Here is a 20,845-nt window from a genome sequence, read left to right on the forward strand (position 1 = left end):
ATATTACATAAAATTGATTAAAAATCCAACTCTAGGATATGGGCGAGCCCATTTTTTTGATTAATGAGATGTTTGCCAGGCTAGCTATTGTTATTTAATATTACGTACATTAAATATATTTTCAAACAATGACCCGTGATCGATAATTTCTTATAACTCTAGGTAATTTCATCAGTTCCGGCTCTCTAAGCGAGACGAAGCGTCATTGAGTCTAATCAGAATTTTCCGTCTTTCAGTTCATTGCACATTGAAAGTACATTTTATTTAGCAGACTCATAAAGAATACATTTTGGCATTTAGATCAACCATAAATTATCGATGATATATGCTTTATGTGCTAGATCCAAGGCCCGATATAAGTAAGCATAATCGTTTCGAGCTCGACTTCTTTTGCTGTTTCTGTGGGGGGAGGGGGTGTAGACTTGTATAAAAGACATCTTGGTGCCCTGCACATTCATGTCTGTGACTCTGTCAGAAATTCCAGTGAAGCTTTCAATTTTTCTCTGGTATAAATTTATTAAAAAGTCGACTCCATATTGACCTTAATTAAGTCCTGGCACAAGGGAGTACACAATGACTTTATTCTTAAATACTTGTTCCTAAATGTTGCTTTTTCTATAATCCAATAATTATATTGTGATTTATATTTTTTAGACAGGGTTCTGCCATTCTGTGTACTAACATACTCCTATTTATCTGCCCGTACCACTGTACGTGGAAAGTGGAAAAAAATATTTTTTTAATTAAAACAATGTAGCGAGGCAAATAGATTTCATTTTTAAAAGGTTAGATACTTTCTGCCTCTTCCTAAAAACGGGACCTTATGAGTTTAATTTCAATACAATAAGATGAACAATTGTTACCGATCCTTATCATGTACAATAAATCTTAATCACTTAACGAAGGCAAGAGGAACTATTCATCATCCCGTTTCCTAATCGAAAATAATTTAATAGCGGAACTATAAGATAAATGGTCTGTATTGTGTTATTAATGAAACAAAGCGTTGTTATTGTGTGATAGAACTCATGTTATTACTTGAATAACGTCATTTTAGGTGTTAAAGTGTTATAAATGACAAGTTATGAATACACACACAATTCCTGAGTTAAACGTACAACTTCGATAATGTGTTACGGATGTTTTATAGTATATCAAATTTAGGTTATCATTTATTAATTTAGGTAACACAATGTAACAAATATCAATAAAGAAATACATATAAAATGCTTCTAATTTACGGATTTACGTTACGTCTAACTTACATTACGAGAAGAACTGGTAATAAACTAGAGTTTAGGCGTAGACGCCACTATTTTTAATCGCCAAGTTTTGTGTTTTACAAAATGTTTGTAAGGAGCTGCAACTATTACACCATGTTTCACATGATAGTAATTAATTATACTAAAAAAAAAACAAAGATTTGTCCTCTATCAGTCTCGTGGGAACAACACGCAATAATATAAATAGATAGATTGTGTATAGTATGAGAAGGAGAATCAATCCTGAGGTCCAACGCAAGACCACTATCCCGGCTACCACCTATACATTTGTATTTCTATATACGCAATAATATGCATTAGACCCGGAAATTGACATATCTATAATAATTAAAGAAAGAAATTCAGAAAAATAGTAAAAGTTAGTAGTAAGTTAAAAAAGTTTGTTTTGAAACAGGATGTCTAAATTGTTATAATTCTAAACAGCTGTCGGATTGGTCTTCCGGGCAGGTGAATCTACACCCTCATAGTCATTAAACTTGCAAAAATAAACAGAATTTCGCTAAAGAAATGGCTGATTTTTAAAATGTTTATACTAACTTTAAACCGAAACGAACTATTGCAACTTAGGAAATAAAACTTGAAGCGGGAGTTTCTTATTTTAAAATATTTTGGTACGTATTGGAAAGCTAAATATATGAGAAATTCTTAGAAATAGTTGAGAAGTTTTGTTTTAATTGGTTCAATACATATTTGTATTGGTTTTGTATTTTTAATCTGTTAAATTATGTTTACGCTTTGACAAAAAGAGACAAATTTTACACTTAAAGTTTTTAACATAGTAGCAATTCTACAAGCATATATTCTAGACATTAGTGTTCCCATCAACACATATTTCCCTCGGTACACGGATTATTTATGATTTATATTAGAAGGAAGTATTTGCACCAAGGTGGTCCGCCTCTCACTGTCCACACCCATTATAACCGGTACATGACAATAAGTATACAGTTTTTGTTTCATCTTAGATTCTTGTATTATTGTATTAATCTTCTCATTAAGACTTCTTCCCGATAGCTGATTGTATTTTTGATAGTACTGTTTATCAAAGCCATACTAAGATTTTATGATATTTAGTAATTTGCGATTTCTTTTTAAAAGAAAGAAAATCTTTACTATATACAGCATATTAAGGTAAAGTAAAGTGAACTGGCCCCCATACTGTGATTCCCTGTGTTGTGGGCAGCCAGTCTCTTCCATTTAACATAAAAACTATATTTACCTTTATGATATCTACATAACACACATATATAAACTACTTTTGCACAATAAGAATATTTTCTGTATCAGCATAGGACAGGTTGATAATATTCTTTGAGATTTTTAGTAAGTAATTGGACTTTTGAAATGTTAGTGATAATTTTGTTTTTAAGGAAGTGGTTAAAGATACCAGGGCCTCGGAAGGAGAGAAAGTTGGTCGAAGAAAGTGCGTTTTTGTTCGTTTTTATATATAGGTCTGAGTTGTGTTTGATGTGGTGTATTGGGGTGATTGTTTCCAAAAAAGTGATTAGTGATGATGTTGTTAGTTGGTTGTTGACACAATCAAAGCTGCAAAGATATTGTTTCGCGTTTTGTTTTACATCAAGATCAGTGTTTTGTCGTTTGTTGGCGAATACAAAATGTATATTAAAAATACTTGTGACGTGTCTTATACTTACATACAACTTAGCTTAGACAAAATATAGATTCTAAGCTAAAAGACCGCTTAGCTACCGTTCACGGCTTCTCAAGTTTCTCTGACACAATGTATGCTCAATATGAAACCACATGTAGGTCGCTCTGAATGATATTTTTAGTTCACCTAACGGTGATTTAGGGTCATAGGTCTAGGTTTTACTTTATAGTATCTCTCTAATTGGGCATGGCAAATGGATTTCATAGATTTTGTTATTTTTATGAGGTATAAGACTAAACCACTGAGGTTCGTCCGTATAGGTTATATTTATATATATTATAGATATACGAAGCAGCAGTGTTGGCCTAGTGGCTTCAAAGTGCGACTTTCATCCCTGAGGTCGTAAGTTCGATCCCCGGCTATGCACCAATGGATTTGCTCTCCATGTGCTCATTTAACACTTGCTCGAACGGTGAAGAAAACATCGTGAGGAACCGGCTTGCCTTAGACCCAAAAAGTCGATGGCTTGCGTCAGGCACAGAAGGCTGATCACCTACTTGCCTATTAGATTAACAAATGATCATGAAACAGATACAGAGATCTGAGGCCCAGACCTGAAAAGGTTGTAGTGCCATTGATTTTTATAGATATACGAAGGATACTTCTAAATTAATCAAAGATTATTGACATATTAAGCTATTTGCCTACTTCGTCAAACAAGGCTTCTTAAATATTAAAATCTGATCTCATTTTGTAGTGTTGTCATTTATACGGGTGTGTCATAAGTTTAGATAAAATGTATATATTATATATATTTTAATAATACATGTCAATATTAATATATACATAATTACATATTTAATAAAATAATAAATAATAATGTATAAGTTTATCTAAAGCAATTTAAGTCGAAGTTAGTAAAAACATTAACATAGTTCCATTTAACCTCAAAACAAATTAAGGCAAGATAAGGCAAGCAGCGCAATAAAAATACTTTTTAGTACTTTTCGCCTTAGTTCATCTTTAGCGGAATAATTTCTTACGTAATTTAGTTAGATGGACTCAATACCAGAAAATACGAAGAGATGATTGCACAAGATTCGCTTTACATATAGGATTGATTACCGTAAGCCCGCCGAGTTAGTCTAACATATTTCTGTCTTTATTTAATACAGTCAAAAACTGCTATAACCACATCAAAGAGTAGTCTCATATTTGGTCGTAAAAACCGATAGTCGTAACAGCCGATGACGTTGCATTAAGTACTTAATACATAGACTTCAGCCGGGATCTTTTATTTTCGTCAATATAACCGGTTGTTCTAATCGTAAATGGTTTTAACTGATTTTTTTCTTAATAACCGACTTTAAATAATAATAATTTATTATTTATATTATTTACCTGGGGTTTTTTGACCTGCAAATATGTAGCATTGTTGGAATTGAATATTACCGACGTATAACATTCTATTTTGGCTTATTTAACTAAAACTTTAAGAGATTGACGCTGCATCATTTCATCGAGATGATAATAATAAAGTAACGAGAATAAATATGTAGCCACCCTAATAGGTTACAATTATTTATTATATCCTTTCATAATAGTAGCTTCATTACAAACAAATCAATTTTATGAGACTGGGGCTGTTTCTTAAGATGCAATATATGTGGGGTACGTAAGGATCATATCGTTTTTGAAATTTGTGGACGAACATACATTTAATTTCGTGCTTGCAAGTAAATAGATCACAAATGTTACATTTTAAAACGCCTACTTTTTGAAGATAGTTCTGTGCTCAACCGAGTGTGGGACAACAACGAAAAAAAAAGTTTACAATTGATGTACATTTAATAAATTAAATAAATAAATATTTAAATCACAATAAATGCGAATTTTAAATATCCAGATTAACCGTACTAGACTTCATCGTTTGAAAATCGCTTTCTTATCGAAGCCTTAAAGAAGCCTAAATAGAACATCATACACAAATGCCTCCTTTTTAAAGATTCTGCCCCCAACCGAGTGTAGGGCAACAAACAAAAAATTAATTACAATTATTATCTACATATTAAATAAGTATTTTAAACACAATAAAAACGGAACATTTTAAATATCCAGATTAAACGAACTAGATTTGATCGTTTAAAAATCGCTTTCTTATCAGGCTTCATCGGTTTTCCATGTCCAATTTGCATTTTCAAGTCTATTTACTGAATTGTCATAGTGTTCCGGCATAGAAACTGGTTCAGCTTATTGTACCGAGACTATTGGCTTTCTATACTTTATGTAGGTAGTTAGGTATTTGTTAATAACGTGTTGTTAGAATTCCAATGTAGATGTATTCTATTATATGTGTAGGCAAGTAAATTAATGAATAATTAATCAATCACCTGAAATATTTATAGAAATAACATTTACAGATTGTTATGTTAAAGTTCTACAAAACAATTATTTCAATGTAATCCCGAATAAAAGTCCGAATATGTTCTAAAAAAAATCTTATAAATATTCAAATGGCAAGCCAAAACTCGCGCCTTTTTTCACCGACTAACAAATTCAATGTTACTATTAATTAAAACATATCACATATAAGTTTTGACACATGAATCTAAAATAAATATTTTTTTTCCCATTTATATTTACGAAAGAATATATATATTCCAGTCTAAAAAACCACTCCAGCGGCTCCGGAAAACCAAGGCGGTCGTTTGAATGGATTTCAAAGCGAAAAAACAATTGAATGTGCGGCCAATAATCCGCGAATAATAGACCTAAGTAAAAGCTATCATTTCACTGACAAGATAACGGTAGACTTTATTGATAGCAGCGCTTGCCGTAGTGATTTATTTTGCTTTGCTGCGTAGTTCGTGGTTAGTACTAATGGATATTTTATGTGTATCAAATAGCTGATACTTTCAAAGTAGGATCACGAAAATTATCATTAATTTGTTCTGGAACTTTCTAAAAGTATAGACGATTGTTGAATTTAGACAAAAATCACAATTTGGATTTACAAATATTGTCTACGCTAAACTAATAAGTTTTTTTATTTTAAATTTAATAACCTTGACTCATAATTTATTGGAATTTTATGGCACAGACTAAGTAATGGCTTTCGCTTTACCATTATGGAATGTTTTATATAATAATCGTTGGCGCTACAACCTTTTTAGTTCTGGGCCTCAGAAGATTAATAAATATGTTTCATGATCATTTGTCAATCTAATAGGCAAGTATCACACTCGATTTTTTGGGTCTAAGGCAAGCCGGTAACCGGACGACGTTTTCCTTCACCGTTCGAGCGATGTTAAATGCGTAATAATGCGTAATAATTAATAGCTTTCTATGTCTTTCTATGAAAGTCCATTGTTGCAGCCGGGGACTGAACCTACGTCCTTAGGGTTGAGTGTCGCACGGTGAAGTCAATAAGCCACTATGTCAATACTGCTCTTTATGTCGGAATTTTGTATATAATTTACAAAAAACAAACACCGTTTGACATTTGGGTGTATTTTCATTACAGCCTAAATTTAATTGAACAATAGAGCCTTTCAGTTTAGACAGTGTAATCCTGATTGTCTTTTAATAAGGTCGTACGACGTTAATAGAAACTGGTGTTAACTTGAAGTATCAAAGAATGAGATCACCAAAATACGGAAATGCGAACAATGCAATTTACTTTCATCTATTTGTAATGTGTCCGTTTTTCAATGGACCGATTTGATGCTCTGTTGAACGTAAGAATGGCTTTCGGAATGATGAATGGAATTCTGATATATTGCGACGATTTGAGTGAAGAAAATTGAATTACTTAACTAGTGAAGGGTAATCGTAGATATTTAAATAGGGTTTTTTGAAGGACAAGGAAATCCAAGTTTAATATGAATATATTATGATAGTCTAGTCAGGAGCAGAAGGCTTACTAGACTACCCGACTACACGAAACATACGTTTCTTGAAAAATAAATCGCACCCTTAGTTGAATTGAATCGTTCCGCTCCGCCTCGGTTTCGAAATTAAATGCATTTTATTAAATTCATGATAATGATACTTTATAGATTTGTGGTTTGATCATGTCACCGAATGAATCTTTGAAAATTTCTTTCAATGTTTTATAAATTACTGTTGATTAAATAACAATTAAGTAGGGCCAATCTTTTAGTGCTAACCGCTAGAGAATTTGATTTTGTGTTTGTAGCAGCTAGGTATAACCTTGCTTAACCCAAAAATTCGTTATTATTCACTTTTATCCATTCGTGTTAATTTCATTTAACTATTTTCGAGATGACATAAAAAAAACTAGTTGGGCCTGACGTACAGAGCCTAGCGGTACCTATGGCAAGTTTGGCTCTGTACGTCGAGAACAAACAACGTATACGGCGAGTTACACGCAACGTATACCCAGTCAGTTATTAGATAGCCTATGGGGGCAAAATTATCACGACCCAGGAGTGGAATTTGAAGCCACAGGTTTTTTCCAATTCCAAAATCAAGACAAATTTTCTCTGACCCACCATAATTTCATATAAATTCGCCTTGCTATAAAAAGTGAAATAAATAGCCAATTTCAAAACATCATAAAACACCAACTGGAATTCCATATCTTCAGAGAGAATCGAGTTGTTTTGTTTATCTACTAATTGTGGTGTTTAAAATACTTCACATAGAACAATGGTTGTTTATTGTTACAAGACAATTTAGAAAGCAATGGTAACTCCTAACATAGAAATCGAATTGTTAACTGTTTTACTATGGCTGTATTACAATTAGATACTTTAAGTGGTGCGTGAAATTGACTTTATTTTTCAATGTCTTCGTATGCAAATTGGGAACAAAATGTTTGGACGAATAGAAGCATTTGTTGGCTGAATTGTAACATAAAAATTCTGGCCTAGTCGTTTGTGTGGGCTAGTCGCGTTTACACTAAGACCGTGTGTTAGAATCATGACTGTGGAGTAATAGATTTTTAGATTTTCGATGTGCGTTCTTAACAGTGATAAAATTACGAAAAAGACATGCCTTGAACCCAAATCGACTATCTGTGTAATCCATAGGACTATAGATCCGAGTTCAAGACCTAGGTTGTTGAGCTACTAGATTTTTAAGTAAGTTCATTTAAAAAATCACCGCAAAACTTGTTACTTGTAAGACACTGCTTAGGAACCATAAATCCCGTTCGTCCGTTCAATAATTACACTGTTTCAGTGTTTTCGTATTGTGTTATTTATAAGGGTACTTATTTGCCTAACAACATACAATTATAAGTAGCATACAAAGCTACAGGTGTGTCAAAGATCCATGGATCGATAGGGAAGAAAAGTAAAGACAAAATAAAGAATTCAGCGTTTAGAAAAATAATTAAGGTAACAGATTTTACATTAACAATAATTAAACTAAATTGTAAATAGGCCCCACATGGCAAGAGGAACAGAAAAATGGAGCAAATAACTACTGAACTGGTGCCCAAGGTACAGCATACGAAAAAGAGGGAGGCAATTGCAAAGGTGGATATAAAAACAAATCAATGGCGCTACAACTTTTTTAGGTCTTTGGCCTCAGATTTCTGTATCAGTTTCATGATCAACAAATGATCATCTAGCAAGTAGGTGATCAGCACTCCGTGCCTGACGCACACCGTCGACTTTTTGGGTCTACAGCAAGCCGGTTTCCTCACGATGTTTTCTTTCACCGTTCGAGCGAGTGTTAAATGAGCACATAGAAAGAAAATCCATTGGTGCAAAGCCGGGGATCGAACTTACGGCCTCAGGGAAAGTCACACGTTGAAGCCAGTAGGCCAACACTGCTGCTATGAAGGTGGATATACCACGTTAAATAAACAGCAGGTAGTACATGGCAGAGAGGAATTATACACTAAAAGAGGATTGAAATGAAAATGTGTTTAAATGCAAATGTATCTGAATTAAAGACTTTCAATATTATTATTATTATTACACAATTATAAAAGTAATAAACAGAAAGAGAGAGAGTAAAGAGCTTCATCGAGATTGTATGTCCTCTTGACGTAATTGTGGTTTGGTTTTACAGGGTATAATATAATAGCATCGATAAAGTCTTGTTTTTATGAATATATACTAGCTATACTCGTATAACGTTAAAAAGGTATATGACTGTGGTATGGGATTGACTTAGGTTTCTTTAAGACTTCTTGGGCATTCGATTTTAGGTATTTACAAATTTTCCTGGGGACATTCGCTATTTATGTGTTTATCAATAAGAATATATGACATCCAAAATACAACAAATGTAAAAAAAAATATAAGTTACAATTATAGACGTGTCGCACAGATATTATTTTTTATTAAATAAAAGACCAAAATTTAAACATACCAATTTACAATACATACACAAAAGACAAACAATAATAACAACGATTTCCAAAAGCGCTTGATAGCGTTTGGTACTCCCCTACTAGGGGAGTACGAAAACATCAACTTTGAAGAAGTGATTGTTGTAGGAATTACGTTACATGTACTAACTATGGAGGCAGTATATAAATTTTTACATTTAAATAATTACACATTTCGTTCTAGGTTAGTAGTATCTGCCACAAATTGTTGAATGGATTATCAAATTCAAGCAAATTGCGTTTATTATCGACATTGAGATCAACTTTCACTTTGCCTAAATTTAGAGTAGAATTCAAACCATCAAATTGCTTCATATTTGCGGTAAGTTTTGTAAATTTCGCTTTTGTTATAAATAAATTTTTAAACCAACAAAAAAGGTCAATGTTTTTGCGTGTTTTTAACATCCAAACCACACCATCCAGAAAATACTATACGTATATATGGGTACATAAGTAAATTTTGCAAAGAATCCTTATTGTTATGTTATAATGGATTGAGTAAATCTGGTAATTTCAATAAACTCGAACTTAAAAAATGCGTTGATACGTTATGTTATATTAGGTCCTTATATATGAAACTGGCGTTTTGTATGGGAGAAACAAAAAGTCGAATATTTTTAAATATAATATATATCAAAGTATAAACCATTGTTTTCTATGCACATTTGCCATCTCATAGGTAGTTCATTGATCCCTTTACTAAAAAAAAACAGTCGGATGTCGGAGGAGAACAACGTGATTAAAGTGGCCAGTACGAAATACGCCAATTTCATATGTAAGGACCTAATATTTAATACAACCGACTACAGAAGGGACAAGTCCAAACCACCCATAACCGACAAGCATAGATGGCGAATGTCATGTCATGAAGCGAGAGAGGTATGGCAGAACCGTAGCAAGTGGGTATCCGAGGTCCGGGATAGCGAGATCTGATACGGCGAGATAGATAAAACTTTTATTTATACACGTGCGTATTTTTAATGAAATCTCTTATACAGGTGTTATTTTAAAATGTTAAACTTGACGTTATTGCGTTTCAAGAACAACTGCATAATTAGCTGTCTGAGGTTACCAGAAGACAGGTGCTGTATCGAACTTAAGCATATTAATTGCCACTTTTACTGCAATGCAGATGCAGTCCTCTAGTATATGTGGTACTAACAGGTACAAAAGTATAAAGTTAGATGAAGTTTTTCACGGCACGTTGTTTGACGTAACACGTAATGTACGGTATAAAAGTTCAATTACTTGAAGGTATGTTATGTACGATTGAATAATCATATGATTTTAATGTGTCTGGGATGAAATTGTTATTATTCGGCGATATTGAGCGTAGGAATAATATGGCGGATAGGCATTCTGCCATACTTCAGCTTTTTAAGAAGCTTTTTACTTAGATCTTTGGAGTCGTTGCAATTGAAACTATTTCACCTGAAACTATTGAATATAAATTAATGGAATAAATTTGTATTTACAAAACATCAAAAAGGCCCTTCTGATATTTATTTATTTATATCTGTAAAATAATTTCTCGCCTTAAGAAATTATTTCTATTCGATAGTCACATATTGCATGTTGTAACGTCAATGCGACCTACCTGCACTTTTGTAAATAATATTGTACAAATTGTTAGAAACTAATATTTTGTATAGCTTATTTTGAAATAATTTCATAACACATGTATATAACTAATATATTCAAATTTTTTTCGCTAAATGAATATAATTCTTTGAGAAATAAAGTATCTTTAAACCGAAATTAATAAGAAGTTCATAATTTACGCCTAAAAAAAACATTGCCACACAATTATATTGAATTACAACTGCAAAGAAATTTAAATTGTTACAAGGCATAATAAAAAACTACAATTTAAATCTCTTATATTGATAAAAATAACAGCTGTATGTATAATACAATTATAGCAATTAGAAATTCGTGCTTATATCACGAAGTGCACGAATTATTGCAAAATTATTGTGAAAACGTAGCGAATTGCCAGGCCTAAGGCCTTTGGTATCTACTTTTGTATACAAATTTTTCGTATATTTTTATTTCTCTTGTCAAATTTTACTCCAGAGATCATATTTTAATGAAACAAATGTACTAAGCTCAGCGTGTACATAAAGAAGTTTTCTATTTATATTTTTTTGATCACGTATTGTATTTATTTGATTACTTTAATTAATGTATTACTATAATGAATGTAAAAACACTAATGAACACTAAATTAAGGTAGAAATAACTTCCAAGAAGATTTCTTCTGTAGTTATATTTAACATTCTGTAAAAATTGTAAGTAAGCTCGCTGTCATACGTCAATCATCAAACATAAACTCCGACTGACCATTCCAAGCCTCAAGGAATAGTTAAAATCGTAAACTTTCTCCTCCGAATAATTGAAATGTTCGTCACAATTCAATGGCGCCGCTTGTATTTACGAGTACATAACATGTGTTATTCCAGCCTTGACATACCCTCACCTTATTTTTTGTGATTCGTGTTATGTTGATAGATTTTTGCCAATATGTAAAGTGTACAACCGCGTTTACACGTGACGTCAGTATACTTTTAAGGAAATGTAAATTTAAGAAATAACTGACTTTTGGTTTTAGTTGATATACTGTGACTTTGAATCAGGTGTGCAAGTTTGGACTATAAACAAGGATTTCGTGTGTTTTCCTCAGCTTGCTGTAAGTCCTGTGTCTATTAGACTAAATAATTATTTTATTTAAGTATTCCTACAGCTACTCATTAAACAATATTCAAACAATTACATTATACACAAAAGCCAAAATCGGAATACACATTCAAACATAAACATAAATCACAGTTTTACCAATTTATACAAAAAATATAACAAAGTACAAATTCATACTAAATTCTAGATTATAAGTTCTAAGATTCATTGATCATTTTAATAAATATTTAATATGAAGGAAGTATAACAAAGCCATTATTAATAAAAGATACCAGAGTTTTTAAAATATTTTTTTAAGCATTCTTTAGTCACATTAAATATATCTATTTGCTGGTAATTTGTGTGTAAAAATCTGAAGGTATACGATACATGGCTGATTATAATAGTATGAATCTTATTATTAATATTTCTATATAAAAGTAGGCATGCAAATGTCATAATAATTTTCATAATGTCATGTTATAAGTACATTAACGTAATAATAAGTTGAGTTATTTATAATTGTTATCAAACTTAAATATACGCCCACGCTATAAAGGAACCTTGCCTTTCAAAATTTAATCACTTCCCCTTGGATTCTTATTATATTTCCCTTCATGTCTTATTAAAATAACTGAATCAGATATTTCTTGTTACATCATTGATTCAAAATTATGCTTGCAAGGACCTCCGTAAGTACGCGTTACATCGTTATAAATAATTAATTTTGAATTTAATTGAGCAAAATAGTCTTGATACTTGAGTTTTTCACTAAACATATAATTTATCTATTGCACAACGATATTGCGCTCACATTATGTTTACATTCGGTATAGTTGCATACATCTACAGCGCTCTATTAAGATAAAATGATTGTAAGCGTTTGCGCAGAATTCGACCTACATTATGCTTGCATAATGCGCGATATGATACTATAATTGAATTCGCTTCCGCGTTTGAAAGGAAGTTTCGATTTTTGAACAATTAATCGCCAGTAATTGGTACTGATAGGTTTTTGATGTAATCATTGTGATGTAATTAAGATCAATCAAGCGTTTAATTTTTAATTAAATAATGCTATTAATGAAGTAGTCACTAAAAAATTAAAGTGACAATCGATTTGTATGCTTTTTATGTTATTTTGTAGGAAGGCTCTGTAAGGGCACGATTATGTACCCTTATGGCGTTCGTATGAGTTTTTTTACTCAATATACGCTATTAAAACTACGTCGACGATGAAGGAAAATATCTCACGTAATTTTTTTTTGATACAAAAATCTGATGTTTTCAATCAAGGGCCGAGACTCTTTTAACTCTTATATTAGTAATAATAAAAAGCAAAACAAATGACGCTACATTGAATATATGATATTAATATTGTTTTGACGAAAGATTCGTTCAGATTTTTTGTTTACACGATGTGAGAGCGTTGTTAAGTAAATATCTATTGTATGTTTATTGGGCATTTAAAATCTAATTGATTACTTCTAACTCGAAGTTTAACTCCGATGTCATATAAAATAGACACTGAACAATTGTTACAAAAATAACTTGTTAGAAAATGTTACTGAGCTTTTTTATGTTATCGTGCGATTGCCATTTTATTTTTATTGTTTGAGATTGCGTGTGTTTTCTTTTGCCGTATTTTTGCATCGACATCGCGTGAGGTACTAAACGTTTGCATATAATTATTTTGAGACTTTGTAAAAATATCGTTAACTTTAGCTACTTGTCGAACGATTTTATTATGAACAATTTTGACAGCTGTGCTTTTGTTTAGGTTTTATTAGTGTTTGAATTGGCTGTGATCTAAGTTAGACGTGAAAAGTTTCGGCATAGGATTTGATGCAATTGTTTAACACTGGTAATTTGTTTACTGCGATGGCCAAAGAAAATTAATAACCAATTTAAATTGCGTTTGAGCAACTCAGTGCCTCGGATGAGGACGAGAAGCTGTTCAGCTACTTTCACAACACTCCGATGTACATCTCAACGTGGTAAGATAGTTGTGGAAAAGGTGCACTTAATCTTGTGTCTGGTCTCTATTAGGTAGTCTACCATTTATTAATGTTATTTAAAAAAGTAGAAGAATTTCATCCAATTTGTTTCTCTTTTACCATGGTTTTAAAACCAGACTTAGTGTTAATTATATTTTTAAAGTTGCACCTCAAACCGTTGTTACCTTACACTGTATCTCTTTATATTCATCATTCCTACAATCACTAATTGATAACGTCTTATTTTACAGGTAATGAGCGGATGTCTCGTAAGTAACACTCGTAATTTAAAGTCAAGCCAACCTGTGGAATAGCTAATTAGAGGTGATGACAGAATGCTTACATTTACAGCATCCAAAGATCTATGGATGTGTCAGCTTTTAGGAAGTACCTACGCTCTTCTCTAGATATTCTAACTTACTTAGTTAGCAGAACATAGTAACCTATCTAAACTAATGTAATTGTAACCAAAATGATAATAACTGTTTATGGACTGTCCGTCAGTTATTAGCTTTGTTGCCCATATCACAAATATTTTATTTGTAATCTTAATAAGTTGACATCCTAGCCGACAACTTTTGAAATGATACCACTAAATTATTATTTGTAAATGCATTATGAGCACTCCGTTTCGAGACAAACGCATTATATGTTATTCATCGCTCTATTTACCAAGTAGGCTAACATAACAATAGCCAATTAAACAGCGTATGTGCCTGTTACATTAAACAGGTGATACGCTTGAAACAGGATAAATTAACATCTCATTAACTGAACATGTTAGATCAGGCCTTGGGGCATATTGGGCATATTTCTTTGATGTGGTTCACCTTCTATAACTTGGTACTGTTTTACTTCTAAAAGTGACAGTGACTGCGATTTTGACGTTTTGTATGAATTGCGATGTTTTCTCAATATTAGAGTAGCCTTTGTTGAAACCTTGGACAATAACTTAACGTTTGAGTCTGGATCGCTGCCGCTTTGCAGAATGGAAGGAACTTTGTACCAACAACATAATTAAATTAAATTCTCGTAAAGAGATGATCGATATGCTTAGTAGGTCACACAGGTTAATAATTATATGATTTTAGACTTTAAAAAGCCGTTATTTATTTTATATTTACCATGATACTAATTGTTATCGAATTTACATTACATAACTTTACCTATTTAATAATATCTAGTCTTATTTACTAATGAAAAGTTTATATAGTCTTAAATTGAAACCATTCAATTAAAACGAATTAACCGTTACGAGCTATCGCCTCGATAATTCGTGACAGTTTCCGGTAATAATTATTTTTTAAATATCTCTTAAAAGTGTTACTTTTAAGTACAATAATATTAAAATGTACTGTTTTTTTCAATTACTTTAGAGATTTTGGGTGTGGATCGTGCGTGTGTGTAAATATGTATTATGATTTTGAAGTGTGATAATTTCTATCTTGTTATTAATTAAACCATTACAAAAATGTTTGTCCCGTGTCCCATAAAGGTCAGTGTATAATATTTTCCTAATATTTTTCATTCGGGTTTGAAACAAAAAATATGTTGTTAGCTCTTATTCATATCTCTTTATTATATACGTATATGTCAGTAGAATCCGACGCCATTAAAAAAATCGTATAAAAATCGTACGCAAAGCTTTTAAAACCCTCAATAAATCTAAATTGAGATTTAATTTTTAATTTATTTCGATATATTTCCACAATATATATGTTAATTTGCATTACCTTAAGGCGTATCAGGGCCTTGCTCACGGCTAGTTCGCTAACTATGAGATTCGTTCGCCAGCAACGGATGCTTGGGCATCCGTTTAAATATATTATGACTGATATTAATTACACAACGATGATATTAGTAAATCAATTAGAACCTACACATCCACCAGTTACGCTAGTTTCAAGATATCTTAAATATTGTATTATGTCGTATGTATCGAACTGTTTATAATGAGTTTTCTATTTGTAAGGAAATCGCTGCAGCATATCACCGGTCTACCACATACCTAGCTTTAATTAAGGACGGCGAGCTTGCAAGTTGGCACTTTTATCTGTCGCTTTGAGCGTAGGATTATAGCGATAAAGAATTCAATACTGGTGTACAATTAGGGCGGTAAATAACCGCGAACTTTATTTATAACGACATAGATAATAAAACGAGTTCACAGAACTTTAACGTCCTTAAAATGTCTTTGCATTATTGAACTTTTTGTTTAATTACGTCGTATTGATGAAAGTTTTAAGCAGCGACAATTTCCGATTGAATGGAGATTTCTCCACCTTCGATGTCATTTTAGCTTTTCTAAGTCAGAATTATTTTATGTTTCTGATCCTATTTCGAGCATCTGAGGCACAAAAATTTAATTTGGACTGTCAGTTTAAACAGTAATCAGAATCATCTTTTTTAGTATTACTTCTAGTTAGATGCCGTAGTTTGGAAACATTTTAGACTGACTGTTGTGGAGTTGTCTTAGCGGCTGGTTTAAAAAATATTGAATTCTAATATTCTAAAATTGTTGTTCTATATTTTATTAATCCTCGCCAGCTTCATCACTTATACCATACGCCATTTTTTATTTGTTTCTACCGGTAGAGGTAACGGTGATCCGGTACTAATGGCGCTTCGCATTGGGCATTATTAGCACTGACCTATAACTGCTAGCTATAATTAATTACTATTTTGGTCCTTCCGCTTCTTTATTATCTAATTATGACGATAAATCCCATTACAGATAGCTGGTCATGAACGGATATCAATGTAGCTCTATCAAGAGTTTATGGATGGTTTGAAATTATATATCTGATTCAAATGTTTATAACAGAAAATTCAAATTTTCCGTCATTACTTGCTAAATTTATCGTGGAAAATTTTAGACACGATTTATTTATACATTTTTTAGTTCCGATATACTATGTTTCAAAGTGGAGATCATACGACGTGGGGTTGGATGCACCAGGATTATCGATATTTGGCAGCAGTATACTATAATAGTTATTTTTATCTTCTCTTCTGTAAGAAATATAATTTGTATAAATAAAAAATGCATCGCAACATATGTGGCTAAGCGCAAAACTCAAAAAAGTACTTTTTTTATTCCTTGAACTCTCCAGAGTTCAAGGAATAAAAAAAAAAAAAATCTCCAAAACTTCCTGGAGGAAGTTTTGGAGATTTTTTTTTTAAATATAAACAAATAAAAAATTAAGTTTTATTTTATTACTTAGGTTATTTTTGCCGAAAAGCGCACAGACACTGGGGTAGCATAGCACAAGGTTTCATATGTATGTAGCTATTAAAAAGGTAGGCTTAGTAAAAAAAATTGATGGCAATGTGATGCCGAAACAAAGTTTACGGGGGCTGCTAGTGCTTCAATAAAAAAAATATTTTTTATACAATAAATAAGCGGACAGGAGGCTCACCTGAAGTTAAGTGGACACTCGTATTGGCAGAAGGCTCGCAAGTGCGTTGCCGAAACTTTAGGAATTGGAACACTCTTCTTTTGAAGAACTCTTAGTCGAATTAGTTCGGAAATACTTCAGTGGGCAGCTGGTTCCACACTGATGGCTCGCGGCACAAACTGCCCTAAATAATGCTGCCAGCGGTGCGATGATGAAAATCAAAATAAGCTGGTTATTAAGCATGTTTATAATAATAGTAATATAATATTTCCTGTGCCATATGGTGAGCGTGAGTAGAAATTATTCCCTGTATAAAATATGTATCGTCGTAGTTTTGAATTGTCATAGGAACGTGAGAAAAACTGATGTTATGTCGTAAAACAGTTTAAAACGTGATTGTAATAAAAATTAATAGAAGCGCGGCGCACGCGCAGTTACGTTATATTGAGTGAGACAATTTGTAACGGACACGTAGTGTCATTTGATGTGCATTCACAAAATATGATTATCTCTTTATTCACGGAATAGATAATCATGAATACAGATGATTTTGAACCAATGTGCAAAATCCATGAACCATAACTGTTTAATCACATGGCATACTACACTTGCGGCACTTCTGCCTGCCTTGCTCCTTCATACTTATTAATAGTGTTATCGTTACCTTAATATAAGAACCTATTATATATATATATATAGCTGATGATACCTAAATATGTATATCTATATCTAAAAAATTCAAGAACTATAACTGCTTTCCGGTTTCTATGAACTGCCAAAACGTATTTGAATTAATTATTTTTGACATAAATTACAGTATGTCATATGCAATTTACAATACTCCAAGACGCTTCCAATTATTTACCACAGAATACAAACAAAGTCAAAGAATAAAATTTAAAATGTATTTTATTGCAGTACGTTTACAGAAGTTTTTAAATGAAAAGTAGGTTAAGAACCTCACATAATGCATATTTTATGGATAATAGATAAACATATTGAATAGTTCTATAGTAGTTTTGCCTAACGCAGTGAGTCTAAATAGGCATAAGTCGTATTGGACATTACGCGTTTCTCCATACTAGAAAGCGGAGCTGTACGGTGACTGCTAATGCAGTTTTTAGTTTGTTTTTCGTTCCGGTATTGACACCCTTCGGTCCAGTGACCTAGTTACAACTTTGTTCTCACATGTATATAATGTTAAAGATAAATTTATATGTTTATTTATGAAAATAAACAGCGTAATGCACGCACAACTAACAAAAAAGATGGACAAAGAGAAATAAAGCCCGGCGTGAAACAGAATGGTCAACAGGCGGTTAGGCCTAAAGGATAAAACCAATTAATACCCAAATATAATATCAAATTTTTTAATGTATCGACATTTTTTTTAATTTTACAGCAATCTTTACTTAGTTCAGTTTCCCTACAAATATTACTTCAGCACTACGTGTACATACTAATTAAATAGAAGTAATTCAACAATTATCATTCATACTTAAATGTAATAAATCAAGTTCTTAATGGTATGCCCAATAAAGTAGAACTTTTACAGTACCATCAAGCATAGGAAATACTCATAATGGCTTCATCCGTCATTTTCGTAAACTCGATAGGCGCAAAATAATTTGGATATAGAACACACAAGAGTGGAATAATTGGTTATTAGCAATGAACAAGACGTGATAATATATATTACTAGCGGACCTGATATTTACTGCGTTTACGACATTAAACAAAGTAAGAAAATACCGACTACAGCGCCATCTGCCGGGCTGTTTTGTGAATCTAAATCATCCAGGGCTCCACCCAAACGCATACAAAAAAAAAATATTCAAATCCGTCCAGCCGTTTACGAGGAGTTCAGTGACATATACACGTACAGTAGAATTATATATTATGCTATCCCATCTTTTAAGTTAGTGCAACGGTGCGCAAATTTGATTGAAATCGGTTAAGTAATTTAGGAGTCCATAGCGGACAAACAAAGTGACACGTAAATATAATATATATATATATATATATATCAGTAATTGGCTCCACAAAATACATATGACAATAGTACCTTTACAAATTTTTCATGGTATAAATACACTTTAAATGGAATTAAAGAATTTTAAAAGCTATGTATTTCATTAAAATTAGTAAGAGATGATTAATAAATAGTTTAAAAATAAAAAAAATTAAATAAAATAATTAAAAATCGTTGCGTCAAAGAATATATGATTAAACATTATAATTAATTTGATATATTTAAATAATGTGATATTTTATCACTGCATAATGTGCTATGTATAATTCCTTTTAAGACAAATTAGTACGCCATTATGTGACGTAGAAAATACCATAAAAATATAATTTAAAACACAGAACAAATTTATTATAATTTTCAGATATACGTTGTACGTAACTAATGTACCGAATGAAAGAACCCTTAAGTAGGTTAATTAAACCAGCTGTGTGATATTAAAAAATGTGTACTGTATAAAAGTAGAATTCAGCTCAGCGAATATTTGACTTTCTGTACTAAACCTAAATTCATGTGAAAGTTAGGCCCCGCAAAGTAAATTTTAGTTTAATTGTATTTGCTGTAAGATAATTATTATTTATAGCTTTACCCACTTTGGTGAGGTACTTTACACGGTTTTATTCATAGACAAGTTTATGAATAAGGGTGTTAAATCTTTGCCTAATTGCCTCTTGCGATAACAGGTTTATCTAGTTATTATAATTAATACTATAATTGGACTTAGATTTATAATATTTTAGTTAAGATTTACGTAATATCTTTAAACCCAAGGCAATTAATGCGAGGCAATGAATCATTTTTTTACAAATAATGTATACTTAACCGATTCTTTTATAAACTAAAATATTGGTTCCAAATTCAGGATCTTCTGAGACGGTATGTCAGCAGTTACTTTCTTAGTTACAAACTCGCTTTAAAGCTTTAAAAGAATGGTGAACAAACCTGGATATGTCGAAGATAATTAAAATATATTAAAATAATGCTTTATGTGAAAAGTAATAACTAACACTTTATTAACGCGTGTCATTATGACAAGGCAATAGTTTTTTGTAAAGCATTGTGCAACACGCTCGCATCCGTAGACAGGTCGTTGACCCCGCTTCCTACAACCACTGAGTTTCCCACACAGGTGGTTTCTTAGTACTTGTTAGTGGTAAAACTATGCATAATACTTGAATAATTACTGTGGTTCACCAAAGGTATTCGTTTTTCTATATTAACGGATCATTAGGTACCTGTTTCGTTAGATTGTTCATACAACCGTCTTAGAACTTCTGATTAACTGAAGGACATTATAAAAAACAAGAGTCAGCTATATGTTTAACCGGATTTTTTTAAATTTTATTGTACTCGTATGTTCATAACCGTTATAACTAAAACGCTCTGGGTAAAACTACAACAACGTTAATTATATTATTATTATTTTTCTATACCAATAATTTCATTTCATATTCTATAAATATAATTATTAGCAAGTATAGTT

The 20,845-nt window shown here is 31.9% G+C and overlaps 1 protein-coding gene across 2 annotated transcripts in view; it reads left to right on the forward strand.

The window, feature by feature from the left end:
• LOC123709468 overlaps nt 1-20,845 on the forward strand; it is a 104,463-nt gene that overhangs the window by 45,039 nt on the left and 38,579 nt on the right. Inside the window, exon 1 of one of the 2 annotated variants that reach the window (XM_045660856.1) lies at nt 14,187-14,204. The exons of the other annotated variant lie outside the window; for it this stretch is intronic. The gene's annotated coding sequence lies outside the window, so the exon portion shown is untranslated. Of the gene's footprint in view, nt 1-14,186; nt 14,205-20,845 lie in introns of those variants that run through there. 2 annotated transcript variants of the gene reach the window in all.

The sequence above is a fragment of the Pieris brassicae genome, chromosome 5, assembly GCF_905147105.1.
Source record: "Pieris brassicae chromosome 5, ilPieBrab1.1, whole genome shotgun sequence".
Classification (NCBI taxonomy): Eukaryota; Metazoa; Arthropoda; class Insecta; order Lepidoptera; family Pieridae; genus Pieris; species Pieris brassicae.